Here is a 22,866-nt window from a genome sequence, read left to right on the forward strand (position 1 = left end):
CTACAAGCCCAAATATTTTTTCAGAGCTAGATGCAGATAAAAATTATTTTTAATTTGCAACCTGGTGGAGGTTAGTATAGATGGACTAATAGAACAAGTCCCACACACTGCTACAAGCCCAAATATTTTTTCAGAGCTAGATGCAGATAAAAATTATTTTTAATTTGCAACCTGGTGGAGGTTAGTATAGATGGACTAATAGAACAAGTCCCACACACTGCTACAAGCCCAAATATTTTTTCAGAGCTAGATGCAGATAAAAATTATTTTTAATTTGCAACCTGGTGGAGGTTAGTATAGATGGACTAATAGAACAAGTCCCCCACACTGCTACAAGCCCAAATATTTTTTCAGAGCTAGATGCAGATAAAAATTATTTTTAATTTGCAACCTGGAGGAGGTTAGTATAGATGGACTAATAGAACAAGTCCCACACACTGCTACAAGCCCAAATATTTTTTCAGAGCTAGATGCAGATAAAAATTATTTTTAATTTGCAACCTGGTGGAGGTTAGTATAGATGGACTAATAGAACAAGTCCCACACACTGCTACAAGCCCAAATATTTTTTCAGAGCTAGATGCAGATAAAAATTATTTTTAATTTGCAACCTGGTGGAGGTTAGTATAGATGGACTAATAGAACAAGTCCCACACACTGCTACAAGCCCAAATATTTTTTCAGAGCTAGATGCAGATAAAAATTATTTTTAATTTGCAACCTGGTGGAGGTTAGTATAGATGGACTAATAGAACAAGTCCCCCACACTGCTACAAGCCCAAATATTTTTTCAGACCTAGATGCAGATAAAAATTATTTTTAATTTGCAACCTAGTGGAGGTTAGTATAGATGGACTAATAGAACAAGTCCCACACACTGCTACAAGCCCAAATATTTTTTCAGAGCTAGATGCAGATAAAAATTATTTTTAATTTACAACCTGGTGGAGGTTAGTATAGATGGACTAATAGAACAAGTCCCACACACTGCTACAAGCCCATATATTTTTTCAGAGCTAGATGCAGATAAAAATTATTTTTAATTTGCAACCTGGTGGAGGTTAGTATAGATGGACTAATAGAACAAGTCCCACACACTGCTACAAGCCCAAATATTTTTTCAGAGCTAGATGCAGATAAAAATTATTTTTAATTTGCAACCTGGAGGAGGTTAGTATAGATGGACTAATAGAACAAGTCCCACACACTGCTACAAGCCCAAATATTTTTTCAGAGCTAGATGCAGATAAAAATTATTTTTAATTTGCAACCTGGTGGAGGTTAGTATAGATGGACTAATAGAACAAGTCCCACACACTGCTACAAGCCCAAATATTTTTTCAGAGCTAGATGCAGATAAAAATTATTTTTAATTTGCAACCTGGTGGAGGTTAGTATAGATGGACTATTAGAACAAGTCCCACACACTGCTACAAGCCCAAATATTTTTTCAGAGCTAGATGCAGATAAAAATTATTTTTAATTTGCAACCTGGTGGAGGTTAGTATAGATGGACTAATAGAACAAGTCCCCCACACTGCTACAAGCCCAAATATTTTTTCAGAGCTAGATGCAGATAAAAATTATTTTTAATTTGCAACCTGGAGGAGGTTAGTATAGATGGACTAATAGAACAAGTCCCACACACTGCTACAAGCCCAAATATTTTTCAGAGCTAGATGCAGATAAAAATTATTTTTAATTTGCAACCTGGTGGAGGTTAGTATAGATGGACTAATAGAACAAGTCCCACACACTGCTACAAGCCCAAATATTTTTTCAGAGCTAGATGCAGATAAAAATTATTTTTAATTTGCAACCTGGTGGAGGTTAGTGAAAATGGACTAATAGAACAAGTCCCACACACTGCTTCAAGCCCAAATATTTTTTCAGAGCTAGAAGCAGGTTAAAATTATTTTTAATTTGCAACCTGGTGGAGGTTAGTATAGATGGACTAATAGAAAAAGTCTCACACACTGCTACAAGCCCAAATATTTTTTCAGAGCTAGATGCAGATAAAAATTATTTTTAATTTGAAACCTGGTGGAGGTTAGCATAGATGAACTAATATAACAAGTCCCACACACTGCTGCAAGCCAAATATTTTTTCAGAGCTAGATGCATATAAAAATTATTTTCAATTCGCAACCTGGTGGAGGTTAGTATAGATGGACTAATAGAACAAGTCCCACACACTGCTACAAGCCCAAATATTTTTCAGAGCTAGATGCAGATAAAAATTATTTTTAATTTGCAACCTGGTGGAGGTTAGTATAGATGGACTAATAGAACAAGTCCCACACACTGCTACAAGCCCAAATATTTTTTCAGAGCTAGATGCAGATAAAAATTATTTTTTATTTGCAACCTGGTGGAGGTTAGTATAGATGGACTAATAGAACAAGTCCCACACACTGCTACAAGCCCAAATATTTTTTCACAGCTAGATGCAGATAAAAATTATTTTTAATTTCCAACCTGGAGGAGGTTAGTATAGTTGGACTAATATAACAAGTTCCACACACTGCTAGAAGCCCAAATATTTTTTCACAGCTAGATGCAGATAAAAATTATTTTTAATTTGCAACCTGTTGGAGGTTAGTATAGATGGACTAAGAACAAGTCCCACACACTGCTACAAGCCCAAATATTTTTTCAGAGCTAGATGCAGATAAAAATTATTTTTAATTTGCAACCTGGTGGAGGTTAGTATAGATGCACTAATAGAACAAGTCCCACACACTGCTACAAGCCCAAATATTTTTTCAGAGCTAGATGCAGATAAAAATAATTTTTAATTTGCAACCTGGTGGAGGTTAGTATAGATGGACTAATAGAACAAGTCCCCCACACTGCTACAAGCCCAAATATTTTTTCAGAGCTAGATGCAGATAAAAATTATTTTTAATTTGCAACCTGGTGGAGGGTAGTTTAGATGGACTAATAGAACAAGGCCCACACACTGCTACAAGCCCAAATATTTTTTCAGAGCTAGATGCAGATAAAAATTATTTTTAATTTGCAACCTGGTGGAGGTTAGTATAGATGGACTAATAGAACAAGTCCCCCACACTGCTACAAGCCCAAATATTTTTTCAGAGCTAGATGCAGATAAAAATTATTTTTAAATTGCAACCTGGTGGAGGTTAGTATAGATGGACTAATAGAACAAGTCCCACACACTGCTACAAGCCCAAATATTTTTCAGAGCTAGATGCAGATGAAAATTATTTTTAATTTGCAACCTGGTGGAGGTTAGTATAGATGGACTAATAGAACAAGTCCCACACACTGCTACAAGCCCAAATATTTTTTCAGAGCTAGATGCAGATAAAAATTATTTTTAATTTGCAACCTGGTGGAGGTTAGTATAGATGGACTAATAGAACAAGTCCCACACACTGCTACAAGCCCAAATATTTTTTCACAGCTAGATGCAGATAAAAATTATTTTTAATTTGCAACCTGGAGGAGGTTAGTATAGATGGACTAATAGAACAAGTTCCACACACTGCTACAAGCCCACAAATTTTTTCACAGCTAGATGCAGATAAAAATTATTTTTAATTTCCAATCTGTTGGAGGTTAGTATAGATTGACTAAGAGAACAAGTCCCACACACTGCTACAAGCCCAAATCCTTTTTCAGAGCTAGATGCAGGTAAAAATTATTTTTAATTTGCAACCTGGTGGAGGTTAGTATAGATTGACTAATAGAACAAGTCCCACACACTGCTACAAGCCCAAATATTTTTTCAGAGCTAGATGCAGATAAAAATCATTTTTAATTTGCAACCTGGTGGAGGTTATTACCGATGGACTAATAGAACAAGTCCCACACACTGCTACAGGCCAAAATATTTTTTCAGAGCTAGATGCAGATAAAAATTATTTTTAATTTGCAACCTGGTGGAGGTTAGTATAGATGGACTAATAGAACAAGTCCCACACACTGCTACAAGCCCAAATATTTTTTCAGAGCTACATGCAGGTTAAAATGATTTTTAATTTGCAACCTGGTGGAGGTTAGTATAGCTGGACTAATAAAACAAGTCCCACACACTGCTACAAGCCCAAATATTTTTTCAGAGCTAGATGCAGATAAAAATTATTTTTAATTTGCAACCTGGTGGAGGTTAGTATAGATGGACTAATAGAACAAGTCCCACACACTGCTACAAGCCCAAATATTTTTTCAGAGCTAGATGCAGATAAATGTTATTTTTAATTTGCAACCTGGTGGAGGTTAGCATAGATGGACTAATAGAACAAGTACCACATACCGCTACAAGCCCAAATATTTTTTCAGAGCTAGATGCAGATAAAATTATTTTTAATTTGCAACCCGGTGGAGGTTGGTATAGATGAACTAATAGAACAAGTCCCACACACTGCTACAAGCCCAAATATTTTTTCAGAGCTAGATGCAGATAAAAATTATTTTTAATTTGCAACCTGGTGAAGGTTAGTATAGATGGACTAATAGAACAAGTCCCCAACACTGCTACAAGCCCAAATATTTTTTCAGAGCTAGATGCAGATAAAAATTATTTTTAATTTGCAACCTGGTGGAGGTTAGTATAGATGGACTAATAGAACAAGTCCCACACACTGCTACAAGCCCAAATATTTTTTCAGACCTAGATACAGATAAAAATTATTTTTAATTTGCAACCTGGTGGAGGTTAGTATAGATGGACTAATAGAACAAGTCCCACACACTGCTACAAGCCCAAATATTTTTTCAGAGCTAGATGCAGATAAAAATTATTTTTAATTTGCAACCTGGTGGAGGTTAGTATAGATGGACTAATAGAACAAGTCCCACACACTGCTACAAGCCCAAATATTTTTTCAGAGCTAGATAAAGATAAACATTATTTTTAATTTGCAACCTGGTGGAGGTTAGTATAGATGGACTAATAGAACAAGTCCCACACACTACTACAAGCCCAAATATTTTTTCAGAGCTAGATGCAGGTTAAAATTATTTTTAATTTGCAACCTGGTGGAGGTTAGTATAGATGGACTAACAGAACAAGTCCCACACACTGCTACAAGCCAAATATTTTTTCAGAGCTAGATGCAGATAAAAATTATTTTTAATTTGCAACCTGGTGGAGGTTAGTATAGATGGACTAATAGAACAAGTCCAACACACTGCTACAAGCCCAAATATTTTTTCAGAGCTAGATGCAGATAAAAATTATTTTTAATTTGCAACCTGGTGGAGGTTAGTATAGATGGACTAATAGAACAAGTCCCACACACTGCTACAAGCCCAAATATTTTTTCAGAGCTAGATGCAGATAAAAATCATTTTTAATTTGCAACCTGGTGGAGGTTATTACCGATGGACTAATAGAACAAGTCCCACACACTGCTACAGGCCAAAATATTTTTTCAGAGCTAGATGCTGATAAAAATTATTTTTAATTTGCAACCTGGTGGAGGTTAGTATAGATGGACTAATAGAACAAGTCCCACACACTGCTACAAGCCCAAATATTTTTTCAGAGCTACATGCAGGTTAAAATGATTTTTAATTTGCAACCTGGTGGAGGTTAGTATAGCTGGACTAATAAAACAAGTCCCACACACTGCTACAAGCCCAAATATTTTTTCAGAGCTAGATGCAGATAAAAATTATTTTTAATTTGCAACCTGGTGGAGGTTAGTATAGATGGACTAATAGAACAAGTCCCACACACTGCTACAAGCCCAAATATTTTTTCAGAGCTAGATGCAGATAAAAATTATTTTTAATTTGCAACCTGGTGGAGGTTGGCATAGATGGACTAATAGAACAAGTACCACATACCGCTACAAGCCCAAATATTTTTTCAGAGCTAGATGCAGATAAAATTATTTTTAATTTGCAACCCGGTGGAGGTTGGTATAGATGAACTAATAGAACAAGTCCCACACACTGCTACAAGCCCAAATATTTTTTCAGAGCTAGATGCAGATAAAAATTATTTTTAATTTGCAATCTGGTGGAGGTTAGTATAGATGGACTAATAGAACAAGTCCCACACACTGCTACAAGCCCAAATATTTTTTCAGAGCTAGATGCAGATAAAAATTATTTTTAATTTGCAACCTGGTGGAGGTTAGTATAGATGGACTAATAGAACAAGTCCCACACACTGCTACAAGCCCAAATATTTTTTCAGAGCTAGATGCAGGTTAAAATTATTTTTAATTTGCAACCTGGTGGAGGTTAGTATAGATGGACTAATAAAACAAGTCCCACACACTGCTACAAGACCAAATATTTTTTCAGAGCTAGACGCAGATAAAAATTATTTTTAATTTGCAACCTGGTGGAGGTTAGTATAGATGGACTAATAGAACAAGTCCCACACACTGCTACAAGCCCAAATATTTTTTCAGAGCTAGATGCAGATAAAAATTATTTTTAATTTGCAACCTGGCACCACACACTGCTACAAGCCCAAATATTTTTTCAGAGCTAGATGCAGATAAAAATTATTTTTAATTTGCAACCTGGTGGAGGTTAGTATAGATGGACTAATAGAACAAGTCCCACACACTGCTACAAGCCCAAGTATTTTTTCAGAGCTAGATGCAGATAAAAATTATTTTTAATTTGCAACCTGGTGGAGGTTAGTATAGATGGACTAATAGAACAAGTCCCACACACTGCTACAAGCCCAAATATTTTTTCAGAGCTAGATGCAGGTTAAAATTAATTTTAATTTGCAACCCGGTGGAGGTTAGTATAGATGGACTAATAGAACAAGTCCCACACACTGCTACAAGCCCAAATATTTTTTCAGACCTAGATACAGATAAAAATTATTTTTAATTTGCAACCTGGTGGAGGTTAGTATAGATGGACTAATAGAACAAGTCCCACACACTGCTACAAGCCCAAATATTTTTTCAGAGCTAGATGCAGATAAAAATCATTTTTAATTTGCAACCTGGTGGAGGTTAGTATAGATGGACTAATAGAACAAGTCCCACACACTGCTACAAGCCCAAATATTTTTTCAGAGCTAGATAAAGATAAAAATTATTTTTAATTTGCAACCTGGTGGAGGTTAGTATAGATGGACTAATCGAACAAGTCCCACACACTACTACAAGCCCAAATATTTTTTCAGAGCTAGATGCAGGTTAAAATTATTTTTAATTTGCAACCTGGTGGAGGTTAGTATAGATGGACTAACAGAACAAGTCCCACACACTGCTACAAGCCAAATATTTTTTCAGAGCTAGATGCAGATAAAAATTATTTTTAATTTGCAACCTGGTGGAGGTTAGTATAGATGGACTAATAGAACAAGTCCAACACACTGCTACAAGCCCAAATATTTTTTCAGAGCTAGATGCAGATAAAAATTATTTTTAATTTGCAACCTGGTGGAGGTTAGTATAGATGGACTAATAGAACAAGTCCCACACACTGCTACAAGCCCAAATATTTTTTCAGAGCTAGATGCAGATAAAAATTATTTTTAATTTGCAACCTGGTGGAGGTTATTACCGATGGACTAATAGAACAAGTCCCACACACTGCTACAGGCCAAAATATTTTTTCAGAGCTAGATGCTGATAAAAATTATTTTTAATTTGCAACCTGGTGGAGGTTAGTATAGATGGACTAATAGAACAAGTCCCACACACTGCTACAAGCCCAAATATTTTTTCAGAGCTACATGCAGGTTAAAATGATTTTTAATTTGCAACCTGGTGGAGGTTAGTATAGCTGGACTAATAAAACAAGTCCCACACACTGCTACAAGCCCAAATATTTTTTCAGAGCTAGATGCAGATAAAAATTATTTTTAATTTGCAACCTGGTGGAGGTTAGTATAGATGGACTAATAGAACAAGTCCCACACACTGCTACAAGCCCAAATATTTTTTCAGAGCTAGATGCAGATAAAAATTATTTTTAATTTGCAACCTGGTGGAGGTTGGCATAGATGGACTAATAGAACAAGTACCACATACCGCTACAAGCCCAAATATTTTTTCAGAGCTAGATGCAGATAAAATTATTTTTAATTTGCAACCCGGTGGAGGTTGGTATAGATGAACTAATAGAACAAGTCCCACACACTGCTACAAGCCCAAATATTTTTTCAGAGCTAGATGCAGATAAAAATTATTTTTAATTTGCAATCTGGTGGAGGTTAGTATAGATGGACTAATAGAACAAGTCCCACACACTGCTACAAGCCCAAATATTTTTTCAGAGCTAGATGCAGATAAAAATTATTTTTAATTTGCAACCTGGTGGAGGTTAGTATAGATGGACTAATAGAACAAGTCCCACACACTGCTACAAGCCCAAATATTTTTTCAGAGCTAGATGCAGGTTAAAATTATTTTTAATTTGCAACCTGGTGGAGGTTAGTATAGATGGACTAATAAAACAAGTCCCACACACTGCTACAAGACCAAATATTTTTTCAGAGCTAGACGCAGATAAAAATTATTTTTAATTTGCAACCTGGTGGAGGTTAGTATAGATGGACTAATAGAACAAGTCCCACACACTGCTACAAGCCCAAATATTTTTTCAGAGCTAGATGCAGATAAAAATTATTTTTAATTTGCAACCTGGCACCACACACTGCTACAAGCCCAAATATTTTTTCAGAGCTAGATGCAGATAAAAATTATTTTTAATTTGCAACCTGGTGGAGGTTAGTATAGATGGACTAATAGAACAAGTCCCACACACTGCTACAAGCCCAAGTATTTTTTCAGAGCTAGATGCAGATAAAAATTATTTTTAATTTGCAACCTGGTGGAGGTTAGTATAGATGGACTAATAGAACAAGTCCCACACACTGCTACAAGCCCAAATATTTTTTCAGAGCTAGATGCAGGTTAAAATTAATTTTAATTTGCAACCCGGTGGAGGTTAGTATAGATGGACTAATAGAACAAGTCCCACACACTGCTACAAGCCCAAATATTTTTTCAGACCTAGATACAGATAAAAATTATTTTTAATTTGCAACCTGGTGGAGGTTAGTATAGATGGACTAATAGAACAAGTCCCACACACTGCTACAAGCCCAAATATTTTTTCAGAGCTAGATGCAGATAAAAATCATTTTTAATTTGCAACCTGGTGGAGGTTAGTATAGATGGACTAATAGAACAAGTCCCACACACTGCTACAAGCCCAAATATTTTTTCAGAGCTAGATAAAGATAAAAATTATTTTTAATTTGCAACCTGGTGGAGGTTAGTATAGATGGACTAATCGAACAAGTCCCACACACTACTACAAGCCCAAATATTTTTTCAGAGCTAGATGCAGGTTAAAATTATTTTTAATTTGCAACCTGGTGGAGGTTAGTATAGATGGACTAACAGAACAAGTCCCACACACTGCTACAAGCCAAATATTTTTTCAGAGCTAGATGCAGATAAAAATTATTTTTAATTTGCAACCTGGTGGAGGTTAGTATAGATGGACTAATAGAACAAGTCCAACACACTGCTACAAGCCCAAATATTTTTTCAGAGCTAGATGCAGATAAAAATTATTTTTAATTTGCAACCTGGTGGAGGTTAGTATAGATGGACTAATAGAACAAGTCCCACACACTGCTACAAGCCCAAATATTTTTTCAGAGCTAGATGCAGATAAAAATTATTTTTAATTTGCAACCTGGTGGAGGTTAGTATAGATGGACTAATAGAACAAGTCCCACACACTGCTACAAGCCCAAATATTTTTTCAGAGCTAGATGCAGATAAAAATTATTTTTAATTTGCAACCTGGAGGAGGTTAGTATAGATGGACTAATAGAACAAGTCCCACACACTGCTACAAGCCCAAATATTTTTTCAGAGCTAGATGCAGATAAAAATTATTTTTAATTTGCAACCTGGTGGAGGTTAGTATAGATGGACTAATAGAACAAGTCCTACACACTGCTACAAGCCCAAATATTTTTTCAGAGCTAGATGCAGATAAAAATTATTTTTAATTTGCAACCTGGTGGAGGATAGTATAGATGGACTAATAGAACAAGTCCCACACACTGCTACAAGCCCAAATATTTTTTCAGAGCTAGATGCAGATAAAAATTATTTTTAATTTGCAACCTGGTGGAGGTTAGTATAGATGGACTAATAGAACAAGTCCCCCACACTGCTACAAGCCCAAATATTTTTTCAGAGCTAGATGCAGATAAAAATTATTTTTAATTTGCAACCTGGTGGAGGTTAGTATAGATGGACTAATAGAACAAGTCCCACACACTACTACAAGCCCAAATATTTTTTCAGAGCTAGATGCAGGTTAAAATTATTTTTAATTTGCAACCTGGTGGAGGTTAGTATAGATGGACTAATAGAACAAGTCCCCCACACTGCTACAAGCCCAAATATTTTTTCAGAGCTAGATGCAGATAAAAATTATTTTTAATTTGCAACCTGGAGGAAGTTAGTATAGATGGACTAATAGAACAAGTCCCACACACTGCTACAAGCCCAAATATTTTTTCAGAGCTAGATGCAGATAAAAATTATTTTTAATTTGCAACCTGGTGGAGGTTAGTATAGATGGACTAATAGAACAAGTCCCACACACTGCTACAAGCCCAAATATTTTTTCAGAGCTAGATGCAGATAAAAATTATTTTTAATTTGCAACCTGGTGGAGGTTAGTATAGATGGACTAATAGAACAAGTCCCACACACTGCTACAAGCCCAAATATTTTTTCAGAGCTAGATGCAGATAAAAATTATTTTTAATTTGCAACCTGGTGGAGGTTAGTATAGATGGACTAATAGAACAAGTCCCACACACTGCTACAAGCCCAAATATTTTTTCAGAGCTAGATGAAGATAAAAATTATTTTTAATTTGCAACCTGGTGGAGGTTAGTATAGATGGACTAATAGAACAAGTCCCACACACTACTACAAGCCCAAATATTTTTTCAGAGCTAGATGCAGGTTAAAATTATTTTTAATTTGCAACCTGGTGGAGGTTAGTATAGATGGACTAACAGAACAAGTCGCACACACTGCTACAAGCCAAATATTTTTTCAGAGCTAGATGCAGATAAAAATTATTTTTAATTTGCAACCTGGTGGAGGTTAGTATAGATGGACTAATAGAACAAGTCCAACACACTGCTACAAGCCCAAATATTTTTTCAGAGCTAGATGCAGATAAAAATTATTTTTAATTTGCAACCTGGTGGAGGTTAGTATAGATGGACTAATAGAACAAGTCCCACACACTGCTACAAGCCCAAATATTTTTTCAGAGCTAGATGCAGATAAAAATTATTTTTAATTTGCAACCTGGTGGAGGTTAGTATAGATGGACTAATAGAACAAGTCCCACACACTGCTACAAGCCCAAATATTTTTTCAGAGCTAGATGCAGATAAAAATTATTTTTAATTTGCAACCTGGAGGAGGTTAGTATAGATGGACTAATAGAACAAGTCCCACACACTGCTACAAGCCCAAATATTTTTTCAGAGCTAGATGCAGATAAAAATTATTTTTAATTTGCAACCTGGTGGAGGTTAGTATAGATGGACTAATAGAACAAGTCCTACACACTGCTACAAGCCCAAATATTTTTTCAGAGCTAGATGCAGATAAAAATTATTTTTAATTTGCAACCTGGTGGAGGATAGTATAGATGGACTAATAGAACAAGTCCCACACACTGCTACAAGCCCAAATATTTTTTCAGAGCTAGATGCAGATAAAAATTATTTTTAATTTGCAACCTGGTGGAGGTTAGTATAGATGGACTAATAGAACAAGTCCCCCACACTGCTACAAGCCCAAATATTTTTTCAGAGCTAGATGCAGATAATAATTATTTTTAATTTGCAACCTGGTGGAGGTTAGTATAGATGGACTAATAGAACAAGTCCCACACACTACTACAAGCCCAAATATTTTTTCAGAGCTAGATGCAGGTTAAAATTATTTTTAATTTGCAACCTGGTGGAGGTTAGTATAGATGGACTAACAGAACAAGTCCCACACACTGCTACAAGCCAAATATTTTTTCAGAGCTAGATGCAGATAAAAATTATTTTTAATTTGCAACCTGGTGGAGGTTAGTATAGATGGACTAATAGAACAAGTCCAACACACTGCTACAAGCCCAAATATTTTTTCAGAGCTAGATGCAGATAAAAATTATTTTTAATTTGCAACCTGGTGGAGGTTAGTATAGATGGACTAATAGAACAAGTCCCACACACTGCTACAAGCCGAAATATTTTTTCAGAGCTAGATGCAGATAAAAATTACTTTTAATTTGCAACCTGGTGGAGGTTAGTATAGATGGACTAATAGAACAAGTCCCACACACTGCTACAAGCCCAAATATTTTTTCAGAGCTAGATGCAGATAAAAATTATTTTTAATTTGCAACCTGGAGGAGGTTAGTATAGATGGACTAATAGAACAAGTCCCACACACTGCTACAAGCCCAAATATTTTTTCAGAGCTAGATGCAGATAAAAATTATTTTTAATTTGCAACCTGGTGGAGGTTAGTATAGATGGACTAATAGAACAAGTCCCACACACTGCTACAAGCCCAAATATTTTTTCAGAGCTAGATGCAGATAAAAATTATTTTTAATTTGCAACCTGGTGGAGGATAGTATAGATGGACTAATAGAACAAGTCCCACACACTGCTACAAGCCCAAATATTTTTTCAGAGCTAGATGCAGATAAAAATTATTTTTAATTTGCAACCTGGTGGAGGTTAGTATAGATGGACTAATAGAACAAGTCCCCCACACTGCTACAAGCCCAAATATTTTTTCAGAGCTAGATGCAGATAAAAATTATTTTTAATTTGCAACCTGGAGGAAGTTAGTATAGATGGACTAATAGAACAAGTCCCACACACTGCTACAAGCCCAAATATTTTTTCAGAGCTAGATGCAGATAAAAATTATTTTTAATTTGCAACCTGGTGGAGGTTAGTATAGATGGACTAATAGAACAAGTCCCACACACTGCTACAAGCCCAAATATTTTTTCAGAGCTAGATGCAGATAAAAAATATTTTTAATTTGCAACCTGGTGGAGGTTAGTATAGATGGACTAATAGAACAAGTCCCACACACTGCTACAAGCCCAAATATTTTTTCAGAGCTAGATGCAGATAAAAATTATTTTTAATTTGCAACCTGGTGGAGGTTAGTATAGATGGACTAATAGAACAAGTCCCACACACTGCTACAAGCCCAAATATTTTTTCAGAGCTAGATGAAGATAAAAATTATTTTTAATTTGCAACCTGGTGGAGGTTAGTATAGATGGACTAATAGAACAAGTCCCACACACTACTACAAGCCCAAATATTTTTTCAGAGCTAGATGCAGGTTAAAATTATTTTTAATTTGCAACCTGGTGGAGGTTAGTATAGATGGACTAACAGAACAAGTCCCACACAATGCTACAAGCCAAATATTTTTTCAGAGCTAGATGCAGATAAAAATTATTTTTAATTTGCAACCTGGTGGAGGTTAGTATAGATGGACTAATAGAACAAGTCCCACACACTGCTACAAGCCCAAATATTTTTTCAGAGCTAGATGCAGATAAAAATTATTTTTAATTTGCAACCTGGTGGAGGTTAGTATAGATGGACTAATAGAACAAGTCCCACACACTGCTACAAGCCCAAATATTTTTTCAGAGCTAGATGCAGATAAAAATTATTTTTAATTTGCAACCTGGTGGAGGTTAGTATAGATGGACTAATAGAACAAGTCCCACACACTGCTACAAGCCCAAATATTTTTTCAGAGCTAGATGCAGATAAAAATTATTTTTAATTTGCAACCTGGAGGAGGTTAGTATAGATGGACTAATAGAACAAGTCCCACACACTGCTACAAGCCCAAATATTTTTTCAGAGCTAGATGCAGATAAAAATTATTTTTAATTTGCAACCTGGTGGAGGTTAGTATAGATGGACTAATAGAACAAGTCCCACACACTGCTACAAGCCCAAATATTTTTTCAGAGCTAGATGCAGATAAAAATTATTTTTAATTTGCAACCTGGTGGAGGATAGTATAGATGGACTAATAGAACAAGTCCCACACACTGCTACAAGCCCAAATATTTTTTCAGAGCTAGATGCAGATAAAAATTATTTTTAATTTGCAACCTGGTGGAGGTTAGTATAGATGGACTAATAGAACAAGTCCCCCACACTGCTACAAGCCCAAATATTTTTTCAGAGCTAGATGCAGATAAAAATTATTTTTAATTTGCAACCTGGAGGAGGTTAGTATAGATGGACTAATAGAACAAGTCCCACACACTGCTACAAGCCCAAATATTTTTTCAGAGCTAGATGCAGATAAAAATTATTTTTAATTTGCAACCTGGTGGAGGTTAGTATAGATGGACTAATAGAACAAGTCCCACACACTGCTACAAGCCCAAATATTTTTTCAGAGCTAGATGCAGATAAAAATTATTTTTAATTTGCAACCTGGTGGAGGTTAGTATAGATGTACTAATAGAACAAGTCCCACACACTGCTACAAGCCCAAATATTTTTCAGAGCTAGATGCAGATAAAAATTATTTTTAATTTGCAACCTGGTGGAGGTTAGTATAGATGGACTAATAGAACAAGTCCCACACACTGCTACAAGCCCAAATATTTTTTCAGAGCTAGATGCAGATAAAAATTATTTTTAATTTGCAACCTGGTGGAGGTTAGTATAGATGGACTAATAGAACAAGTCCCACACACTGCTACAAGACCAAATATTTTTTCAGAGCTAGATGCAGATAAAAATTATTTTTAATTTGCAACCTGGTGGAGGTTAGTATAGATGGACTAATAGAACAAGTCCCACACACTGCTACAAGCCCAAATATTTTTTCAGAGCTAGATGCAGGTTAAAATTATTTTTAATTTGCAACCTGGTGGAGGTTAGTATAGATGGACTAATAAAACAAGTCCCACACACTGCTACAAGACCAAATATTTTTTCAGAGCTAGACGCAGATAAAAATTATTTTTAATTTGCAACCTGGTGGAGGTTAGTATAGATGGACTAATAGAACAAGTCCCACACACTGCTACAAGCCCAAATATTTTTTCAGAGCTAGATGCAGATAAAAATTATTTTTAATTTGCAACCTGGCACCACACACTGCTACAAGCCCAAATATTTTTTCAGAGCTAGATGCAGATAAAAATTATTTTTAATTTGCAACCTGGTGGAGGTTAGTATAGATGGACTAATAGAACAAGTCCCACACACTGCTACAAGCCCAAGTATTTTTTCAGAGCTAGATGCAGATAAAAATTATTTTTAATTTGCAACCTGGTGGAGGTTAGTATAGATGGACTAATAGAACAAGTCCCACACACTGCTACAAGCCCAAATATTTTTTCAGAGCTAGATGCAGGTTAAAATTAATTTTAATTTGCAACCCGGTGGAGGTTAGTATAGATGGACTAACAGAACAAGTCCCACACACTGCTACAAGCCCAAATATTTTTTCAGACCTAGATACAGATAAAAATTATTTTTAATTTGCAACCTGGTGGAGGTTAGTATAGATGGACTAATAGAACAAGTCCCACACACTGCTACAAGCCCAAATATTTTTTCAGAGCTAGATGCAGATAAAAATTATTTATAATTTGCAACCTGGTGGAGGTTAGTATAGATGGACTAATAGAACAAGTCCCACACACTGCTACAAGCCCAAATATTTTTTCAGAGCTAGATAAAGATAAAAATTATTTTTAATTTGCAACCTGGTGGAGGTTAGTATAGATGGACTAATAGAACAAGTCCCACACACTACTACAAGCCCAAATATTTTTTCAGAGCTAGATGCAGGTTAAAATTATTTTTAATTTGCAACCTGGTGGAGGTTAGTATAGATGGACTAACAGAACAAGTCCCACACACTGCTACAAGCCAAATATTTTTTCAGAGCTAGATGCAGATAAAAATTATTTTTAATTTGCAACCTGGTGGAGGTTAGTATAGATGGACTAATAGAACAAGTCCAACACACTGCTACAAGCCCAAATATTTTTTCAGAGCTAGATGCAGATAAAAATTATTTTTAATTTGCAACCTGGTGGAGGTTAGTATAGATGGACTAATAGAACAAGTCCCACACACTGCTACAAGCCCAAATATTTTTTCAGAGCTAGATGCAGATAAAAATTATTTTTAATTTGCAACCTGGTGGAGGTTAGTATAGATGGACTAATAGAACAAGTCCCACACACTGCTACAAGCCCAAATATTTTTTCAGAGCTAGATGCAGATAAAAATTATTTTTAATTTGCAACCTGGAGGAGGTTAGTATAGATGGACTAATAGAACAAGTCCCACACACTGCTACAAGCCCAAATATTTTTTCAGAGCTAGATGCAGATAAAAATTATTTTTAATTTGCAACCTGGTGGAGGTTAGTATAGATGGACTAATAGAACAAGTCCCACACACTGCTTCAAGCCCAAATATTTTTTCAGAGCTAGATGCAGATAAAAATTATTTTTAATTTGCAACCTGGTGGAGGATAGTATAGATGGACTAATAGAACAAGTCCCACACACTGCTACAAGCCCAAATATTTTTTCAGAGCTAGATGCAGATAAAAATTATTTTTAATTTGCAACCTGGTGGAGGTTAGTATAGATGGACTAATAGAACAAGTCCCACACACTGCTACAAGCCCAAATATTTTTTCAGAGCTAGATGCAGATAAAAATTATTTTTAATTTGCAACCTGGAGGAGGTTAGTATAGATGGACTAATAGAACAAGTCCCACACACTGCTACAAGCCCAAATATTTTTTCAGAGCTAGATGCAGATAAAAATTATTTTTAATTTGCAACCTGGTGGAGGTTAGTATAGATGGACTAATAGAACAAGTCCCACACACTGCTACAAGCCCAAATATTTTTTCAGAGCTAGATGCAGATAAAAATTATTTTTAATTTGCAACCTGGTGGAGGTTAGTATAGATGGACTAATAGAACAAGTCCCCCACACTGCTACAAGCCCAAATATTTTTTCAGAGCTAGATGCAGATAAAAATTATTTTTAATTTGCAACCTGGTGGAGGTTAGTATAGATGGACTAATAGAACAAGTCCCACACACTACTACAAGCCCAAATATTTTTTCAGAGCTAGATGCAGGTTAAAATTATTTTTAATTTGCAACCTGGTGGAGGTTAGTATAGATGGACTAATAGAACAAGTCCCCCACACTGCTACAAGCCCAAATATTTTTTCAGAGCTAGATGCAGATAAAAATTATTTTTAATTTGCAACCTGGAGGAAGTTAGTATAGATGGACTAATAGAACAAGTCCCACACACTGCTACAAGCCCAAATATTTTTTCAGAGCTAGATGCAGATAAAAATTATTTTTAATTTGCAACCTGGTGGAGGTTAGTATAGATGGACTAATAGAACAAGTCCCACACACTGCTACAAGCCCAAATATTTTTTCAGAGCTAGATGCAGATAAAAATTATTTTTAATTTGCAACCTGGTGGAGGTTAGTATAGATGGACTAATAGAACAAGTCCCACACACTGCTACAAGCCCAAATATTTTTTCAGAGCTAGATGCAGATAAAAATTATTTTTAATTTGCAACCTGGTGGAGGTTAGTATAGATGGACTAATAGAACAAGTCCCACACACTGCTACAAGCCCAAATATTTTTTCAGAGCTAGATGAAGATAAAAATTATTTTTAATTTGCAACCTGGTGGAGGTTAGTATAGATGGACTAATAGAACAAGTCCCACACACTACTACAAGCCCAAATATTTTTTCAGAGCTAGATGCAGGTTAAAATTATTTTTAATTTGCAACCTGGTGGAGGTTAGTATAGATGGACTAACAGAACAAGTCCCACACAATGCTACAAGCCAAATATTTTTTCAGAGCTAGATGCAGATAAAAATTATTTTTAATTTGCAACCTGGTGGAGGTTAGTATAGATGGACTAATAGAACAAGTCCCACACACTGCTACAAGCTCAAATATTTTTTCAGAGCTAGATGCAGATAAAAATTATTTTTAATTTGCAACCTGGTGGAGGTTAGTATAGATGGACTAATAGAACAAGTCCCACACACTGCTACAAGCCCAAATATTTTTTCAGAGCTAGATGCAGATAAAAATTATTTTTAATTTGCAACCTGGTGGAGGTTAGTATAGATGGACTAATAGAACAAGTCCCACACACTGCTACAAGCCCAAATATTTTTTCAGAGCTAGATGCAGATAAAAATTATTTTTAATTTGCAACCTGGAGGAGGTTAGTATAGATGGACTAATAGAACAAGTCCCACACACTGCTACAAGCCCAAATATTTTTTCAGAGCTAGATGCAGATAAAAATTATTTTTAATTTGCAACCTGGTGGAGGTTAGTATAGATGGACTAATAGAACAAGTCCCACACACTGCTACAAGCCCAAATATTTTTTCAGAGCTAGATGCAGATAAAAATTATTTTTAATTTGCAACCTGGTGGAGGATAGTATAGATGGACTAATAGAACAAGTCCCACACACTGCTACAAGCCCAAATATTTTTTCAGAGCTAGATGCAGATAAAAATTATTTTTAATTTGCAACCTGGTGGAGGTTAGTATAGATGGACTAATAGAACAAGTCCCCCACACTGCTACAAGCCCAAATATTTTTTCAGAGCTAGATGCAGATAAAAATTATTTTTAATTTGCAACCTGGAGGAGGTTAGTATAGATGGACTAATAGAACAAGTCCCACACACTGCTACAAGCCCAAATATTTTTTCAGAGCTAGATGCAGATAAAAATTATTTTTAATTTGCAACCTGGTGGAGGTTAGTATAGATGGACTAATAGAACAAGTCCCACACACTGCTACAAGCCCAAATATTTTTTCAGAGCTAGATAAAGATAAAAATTATTTTTAATTTGCAACCTGGTGGAGGTTAGTATAGATGGACTAATAGAACAAGTCCCACACACTACTACAAGCCCAAATATTTTTTCAGAGCTAGATGCAGGTTAAAATTATTTTTAATTTGCAACCTGGTGGAGGTTAGTATAGATGGACTAACAGAACAAGTCGCACACACTGCTACAAGCCAAATATTTTTTCAGAGCTAGATGCAGATAAAAATTATTTTTAATTTGCAACCTGGTGGAGGTTAGTATAGATGGACTAATAGAACAAGTCCAACACACTGCTACAAGCCCAAATATTTTTTCAGAGCTAGATGCAGATAAAAATTATTTTTAATTTGCAACCTGGTGGAGGTTAGTATAGATGGACTAATAGAACAAGTCCCACACACTGCTACAAGCCCAAATATTTTTTCAGAGCTAGATGCAGATAAAAATTATTTTTAATTTGCAACCTGGTGGAGGTTAGTATAGATGGACTAATAGAACAAGTCCCACACACTGCTACAAGCCCAAATATTTTTTCAGAGCTAGATGCAGATAAAAATTATTTTTAATTTGCAACCTGGAGGAGGTTAGTATAGATGGACTAATAGAACAAGTCCCACACACTGCTACAAGCCCAAATATTTTTTCAGAGCTAGATGCAGATAAAAATTATTTTTAATTTGCAACCTGGTGGAGGTTAGTATAGATGGACTAATAGAACAAGTCCTACACACTGCTACAAGCCCAAATATTTTTTCAGAGCTAGATGCAGATAAAAATTATTTTTAATTTGCAACCTGGTGGAGGATAGTATAGATGGACTAATAGAACAAGTCCCACACACTGCTACAAGCCCAAATATTTTTTCAGAGCTAGATGCAGATAAAAATTATTTTTAATTTGCAACCTGGTGGAGGTTAGTATAGATGGACTAATAGAACAAGTCCCCCACACTGCTACAAGCCCAAATATTTTTTCAGAGCTAGATGCAGATAATAATTATTTTTAATTTGCAACCTGGTGGAGGTTAGTATAGATGGACTAATAGAACAAGTCCCACACACTACTACAAGCCCAAATATTTTTTCAGAGCTAGATGCAGGTTAAAATTATTTTTAATTTGCAACCTGGTGGAGGTTAGTATAGATGGACTAACAGAACAAGTCCCACACACTGCTACAAGCCAAATATTTTTTCAGAGCTAGATGCAGATAAAAATTATTTTTAATTTGCAACCTGGTGGAGGTTAGTATAGATGGACTAATAGAACAAGTCCAACACACTGCTACAAGCCCAAATATTTTTTCAGAGCTAGATGCAGATAAAAATTATTTTTAATTTGCAACCTGGTGGAGGTTAGTATAGATGGACTAATAGAACAAGTCCCACACACTGCTACAAGCCGAAATATTTTTTCAGAGCTAGATGCAGATAAAAATTACTTTTAATTTGCAACCTGGTGGAGGTTAGTATAGATGGACTAATAGAACAAGTCCCACACACTGCTACAAGCCCAAATATTTTTTCAGAGCTAGATGCAGATAAAAATTATTTTTAATTTGCAACCTGGAGGAGGTTAGTATAGATGGACTAATAGAACAAGTCCCACACACTGCTACAAGCCCAAATATTTTTTCAGAGCTAGATGCAGATAAAAATTATTTTTAATTTGCAACCTGGTGGAGGTTAGTATAGATGGACTAATAGAACAAGTCCCACACACTGCTACAAGCCCAAATATTTTTTCAGAGCTAGATGCAGATAAAAATTATTTTTAATTTGCAACCTGGTGGAGGATAGTATAGATGGACTAATAGAACAAGTCCCACACACTGCTACAAGCCCAAATATTTTTTCAGAGCTAGATGCAGATAAAAATTATTTTTAATTTGCAACCTGGTGGAGGTTAGTATAGATGGACTAATAGAACAAGTCCCCCACACTGCTACAAGCCCAAATATTTTTTCAGAGCTAGATGCAGATAAAAATTATTTTTAATTTGCAACCTGGAGGAAGTTAGTATAGATGGACTAATAGAACAAGTCCCACACACTGCTACAAGCCCAAATATTTTTTCAGAGCTAGATGCAGATAAAAATTATTTTTAATTTGCAACCTGGTGGAGGTTAGTATAGATGGACTAATAGAACAAGTCCCACACACTGCTACAAGCCCAAATATTTTTTCAGAGCTAGATGCAGATAAAAAATATTTTTAATTTGCAACCTGGTGGAGGTTAGTATAGATGGACTAATAGAACAAGTCCCACACACTGCTACAAGCCCAAATATTTTTTCAGAGCTAGATGCAGATAAAAATTATTTTTAATTTGCAACCTGGTGGAGGTTAGTATAGATGGACTAATAGAACAAGTCCCACACACTGCTACAAGCCCAAATATTTTTTCAGAGCTAGATGAAGATAAAAATTATTTTTAATTTGCAACCTGGTGGAGGTTAGTATAGATGGACTAATAGAACAAGTCCCACACACTACTACAAGCCCAAATATTTTTTCAGAGCTAGATGCAGGTTAAAATTATTTTTAATTTGCAACCTGGTGGAGGTTAGTATAGATGGACTAACAGAACAAGTCCCACACAATGCTACAAGCCAAATATTTTTTCAGAGCTAGATGCAGATAAAAATTATTTTTAATTTGCAACCTGGTGGAGGTTAGTATAGATGGACTAATAGAACAAGTCCCACACACTGCTACAAGCCCAAATATTTTTTCAGAGCTAGATGCAGATAAAAATTATTTTTAATTTGCAACCTGGTGGAGGTTAGTATAGATGGACTAATAGAACAAGTCCCACACACTGCTACAAGCCCAAATATTTTTTCAGAGCTAGATGCAGATAAAAATTATTTTTAATTTGCAACCTGGTGGAGGTTAGTATAGATGGACTAATAGAACAAGTCCCACACACTGCTACAAGCCCAAATATTTTTTCAGAGCTAGATGCAGATAAAAATTATTTTTAATTTGCAACCTGGAGGAGGTTAGTATAGATGGACTAATAGAACAAGTCCCACACACTGCTACAAGCCCAAATATTTTTTCAGAGCTAGATGCAGATAAAAATTATTTTTAATTTGCAACCTGGTGGAGGTTAGTATAGATGGACTAATAGAACAAGTCCCACACACTGCTACAAGCCCAAATATTTTTTCAGAGCTAGATGCAGATAAAAATTATTTTTAATTTGCAACCTGGTGGAGGATAGTATAGATGGACTAATAGAACAAGTCCCACACACTGCTACAAGCCCAAATATTTTTTCAGAGCTAGATGCAGATAAAAATTATTTTTAATTTGCAACCTGGTGGAGGTTAGTATAGATGGACTAATAGAACAAGTCCCCCACACTGCTACAAGCCCAAATATTTTTTCAGAGCTAGATGCAGATAAAAATTATTTTTAATTTGCAACCTGGAGGAGGTTAGTATAGATGGACTAATAGAACAAGTCCCACACACTGCTACAAGCCCAAATATTTTTTCAGAGCTAGATGCAGATAAAAATTATTTTTAATTTGCAACCTGGTGGAGGTTAGTATAGATGGACTAATAGAACAAGTCCCACACACTGCTACAAGCCCAAATATTTTTTCAGAGCTAGATGCAGATAAAAATTATTTTTAATTTGCAACCTGGTGGAGGTTAGTATAGATGTACTAATAGAACAAGTCCCACACACTGCTACAAGCCCAAATATTTTTCAGAGCTAGATGCAGATAAAAATTATTTTTAATTTGCAACCTGGTGGAGGTTAGTATAGATGGACTAATAGAACAAGTCCCACACACTGCTACAAGCCCAAATATTTTTTCAGAGCTAGATGCAGATAAAAATTATTTTTAATTTGCAACCTGGTGGAGGTTAGTATAGATGGACTAATAGAACAAGTCCCACACA

Source organism: Phyllobates terribilis, unplaced genomic scaffold (assembly GCF_046119375.1).
Source record: "Phyllobates terribilis strain yellow unplaced genomic scaffold, ASM4611937v1 Scaffold_2__4_contigs__length_985480577, whole genome shotgun sequence".
Taxonomy (NCBI): domain Eukaryota; kingdom Metazoa; phylum Chordata; class Amphibia; order Anura; family Dendrobatidae; genus Phyllobates; species Phyllobates terribilis.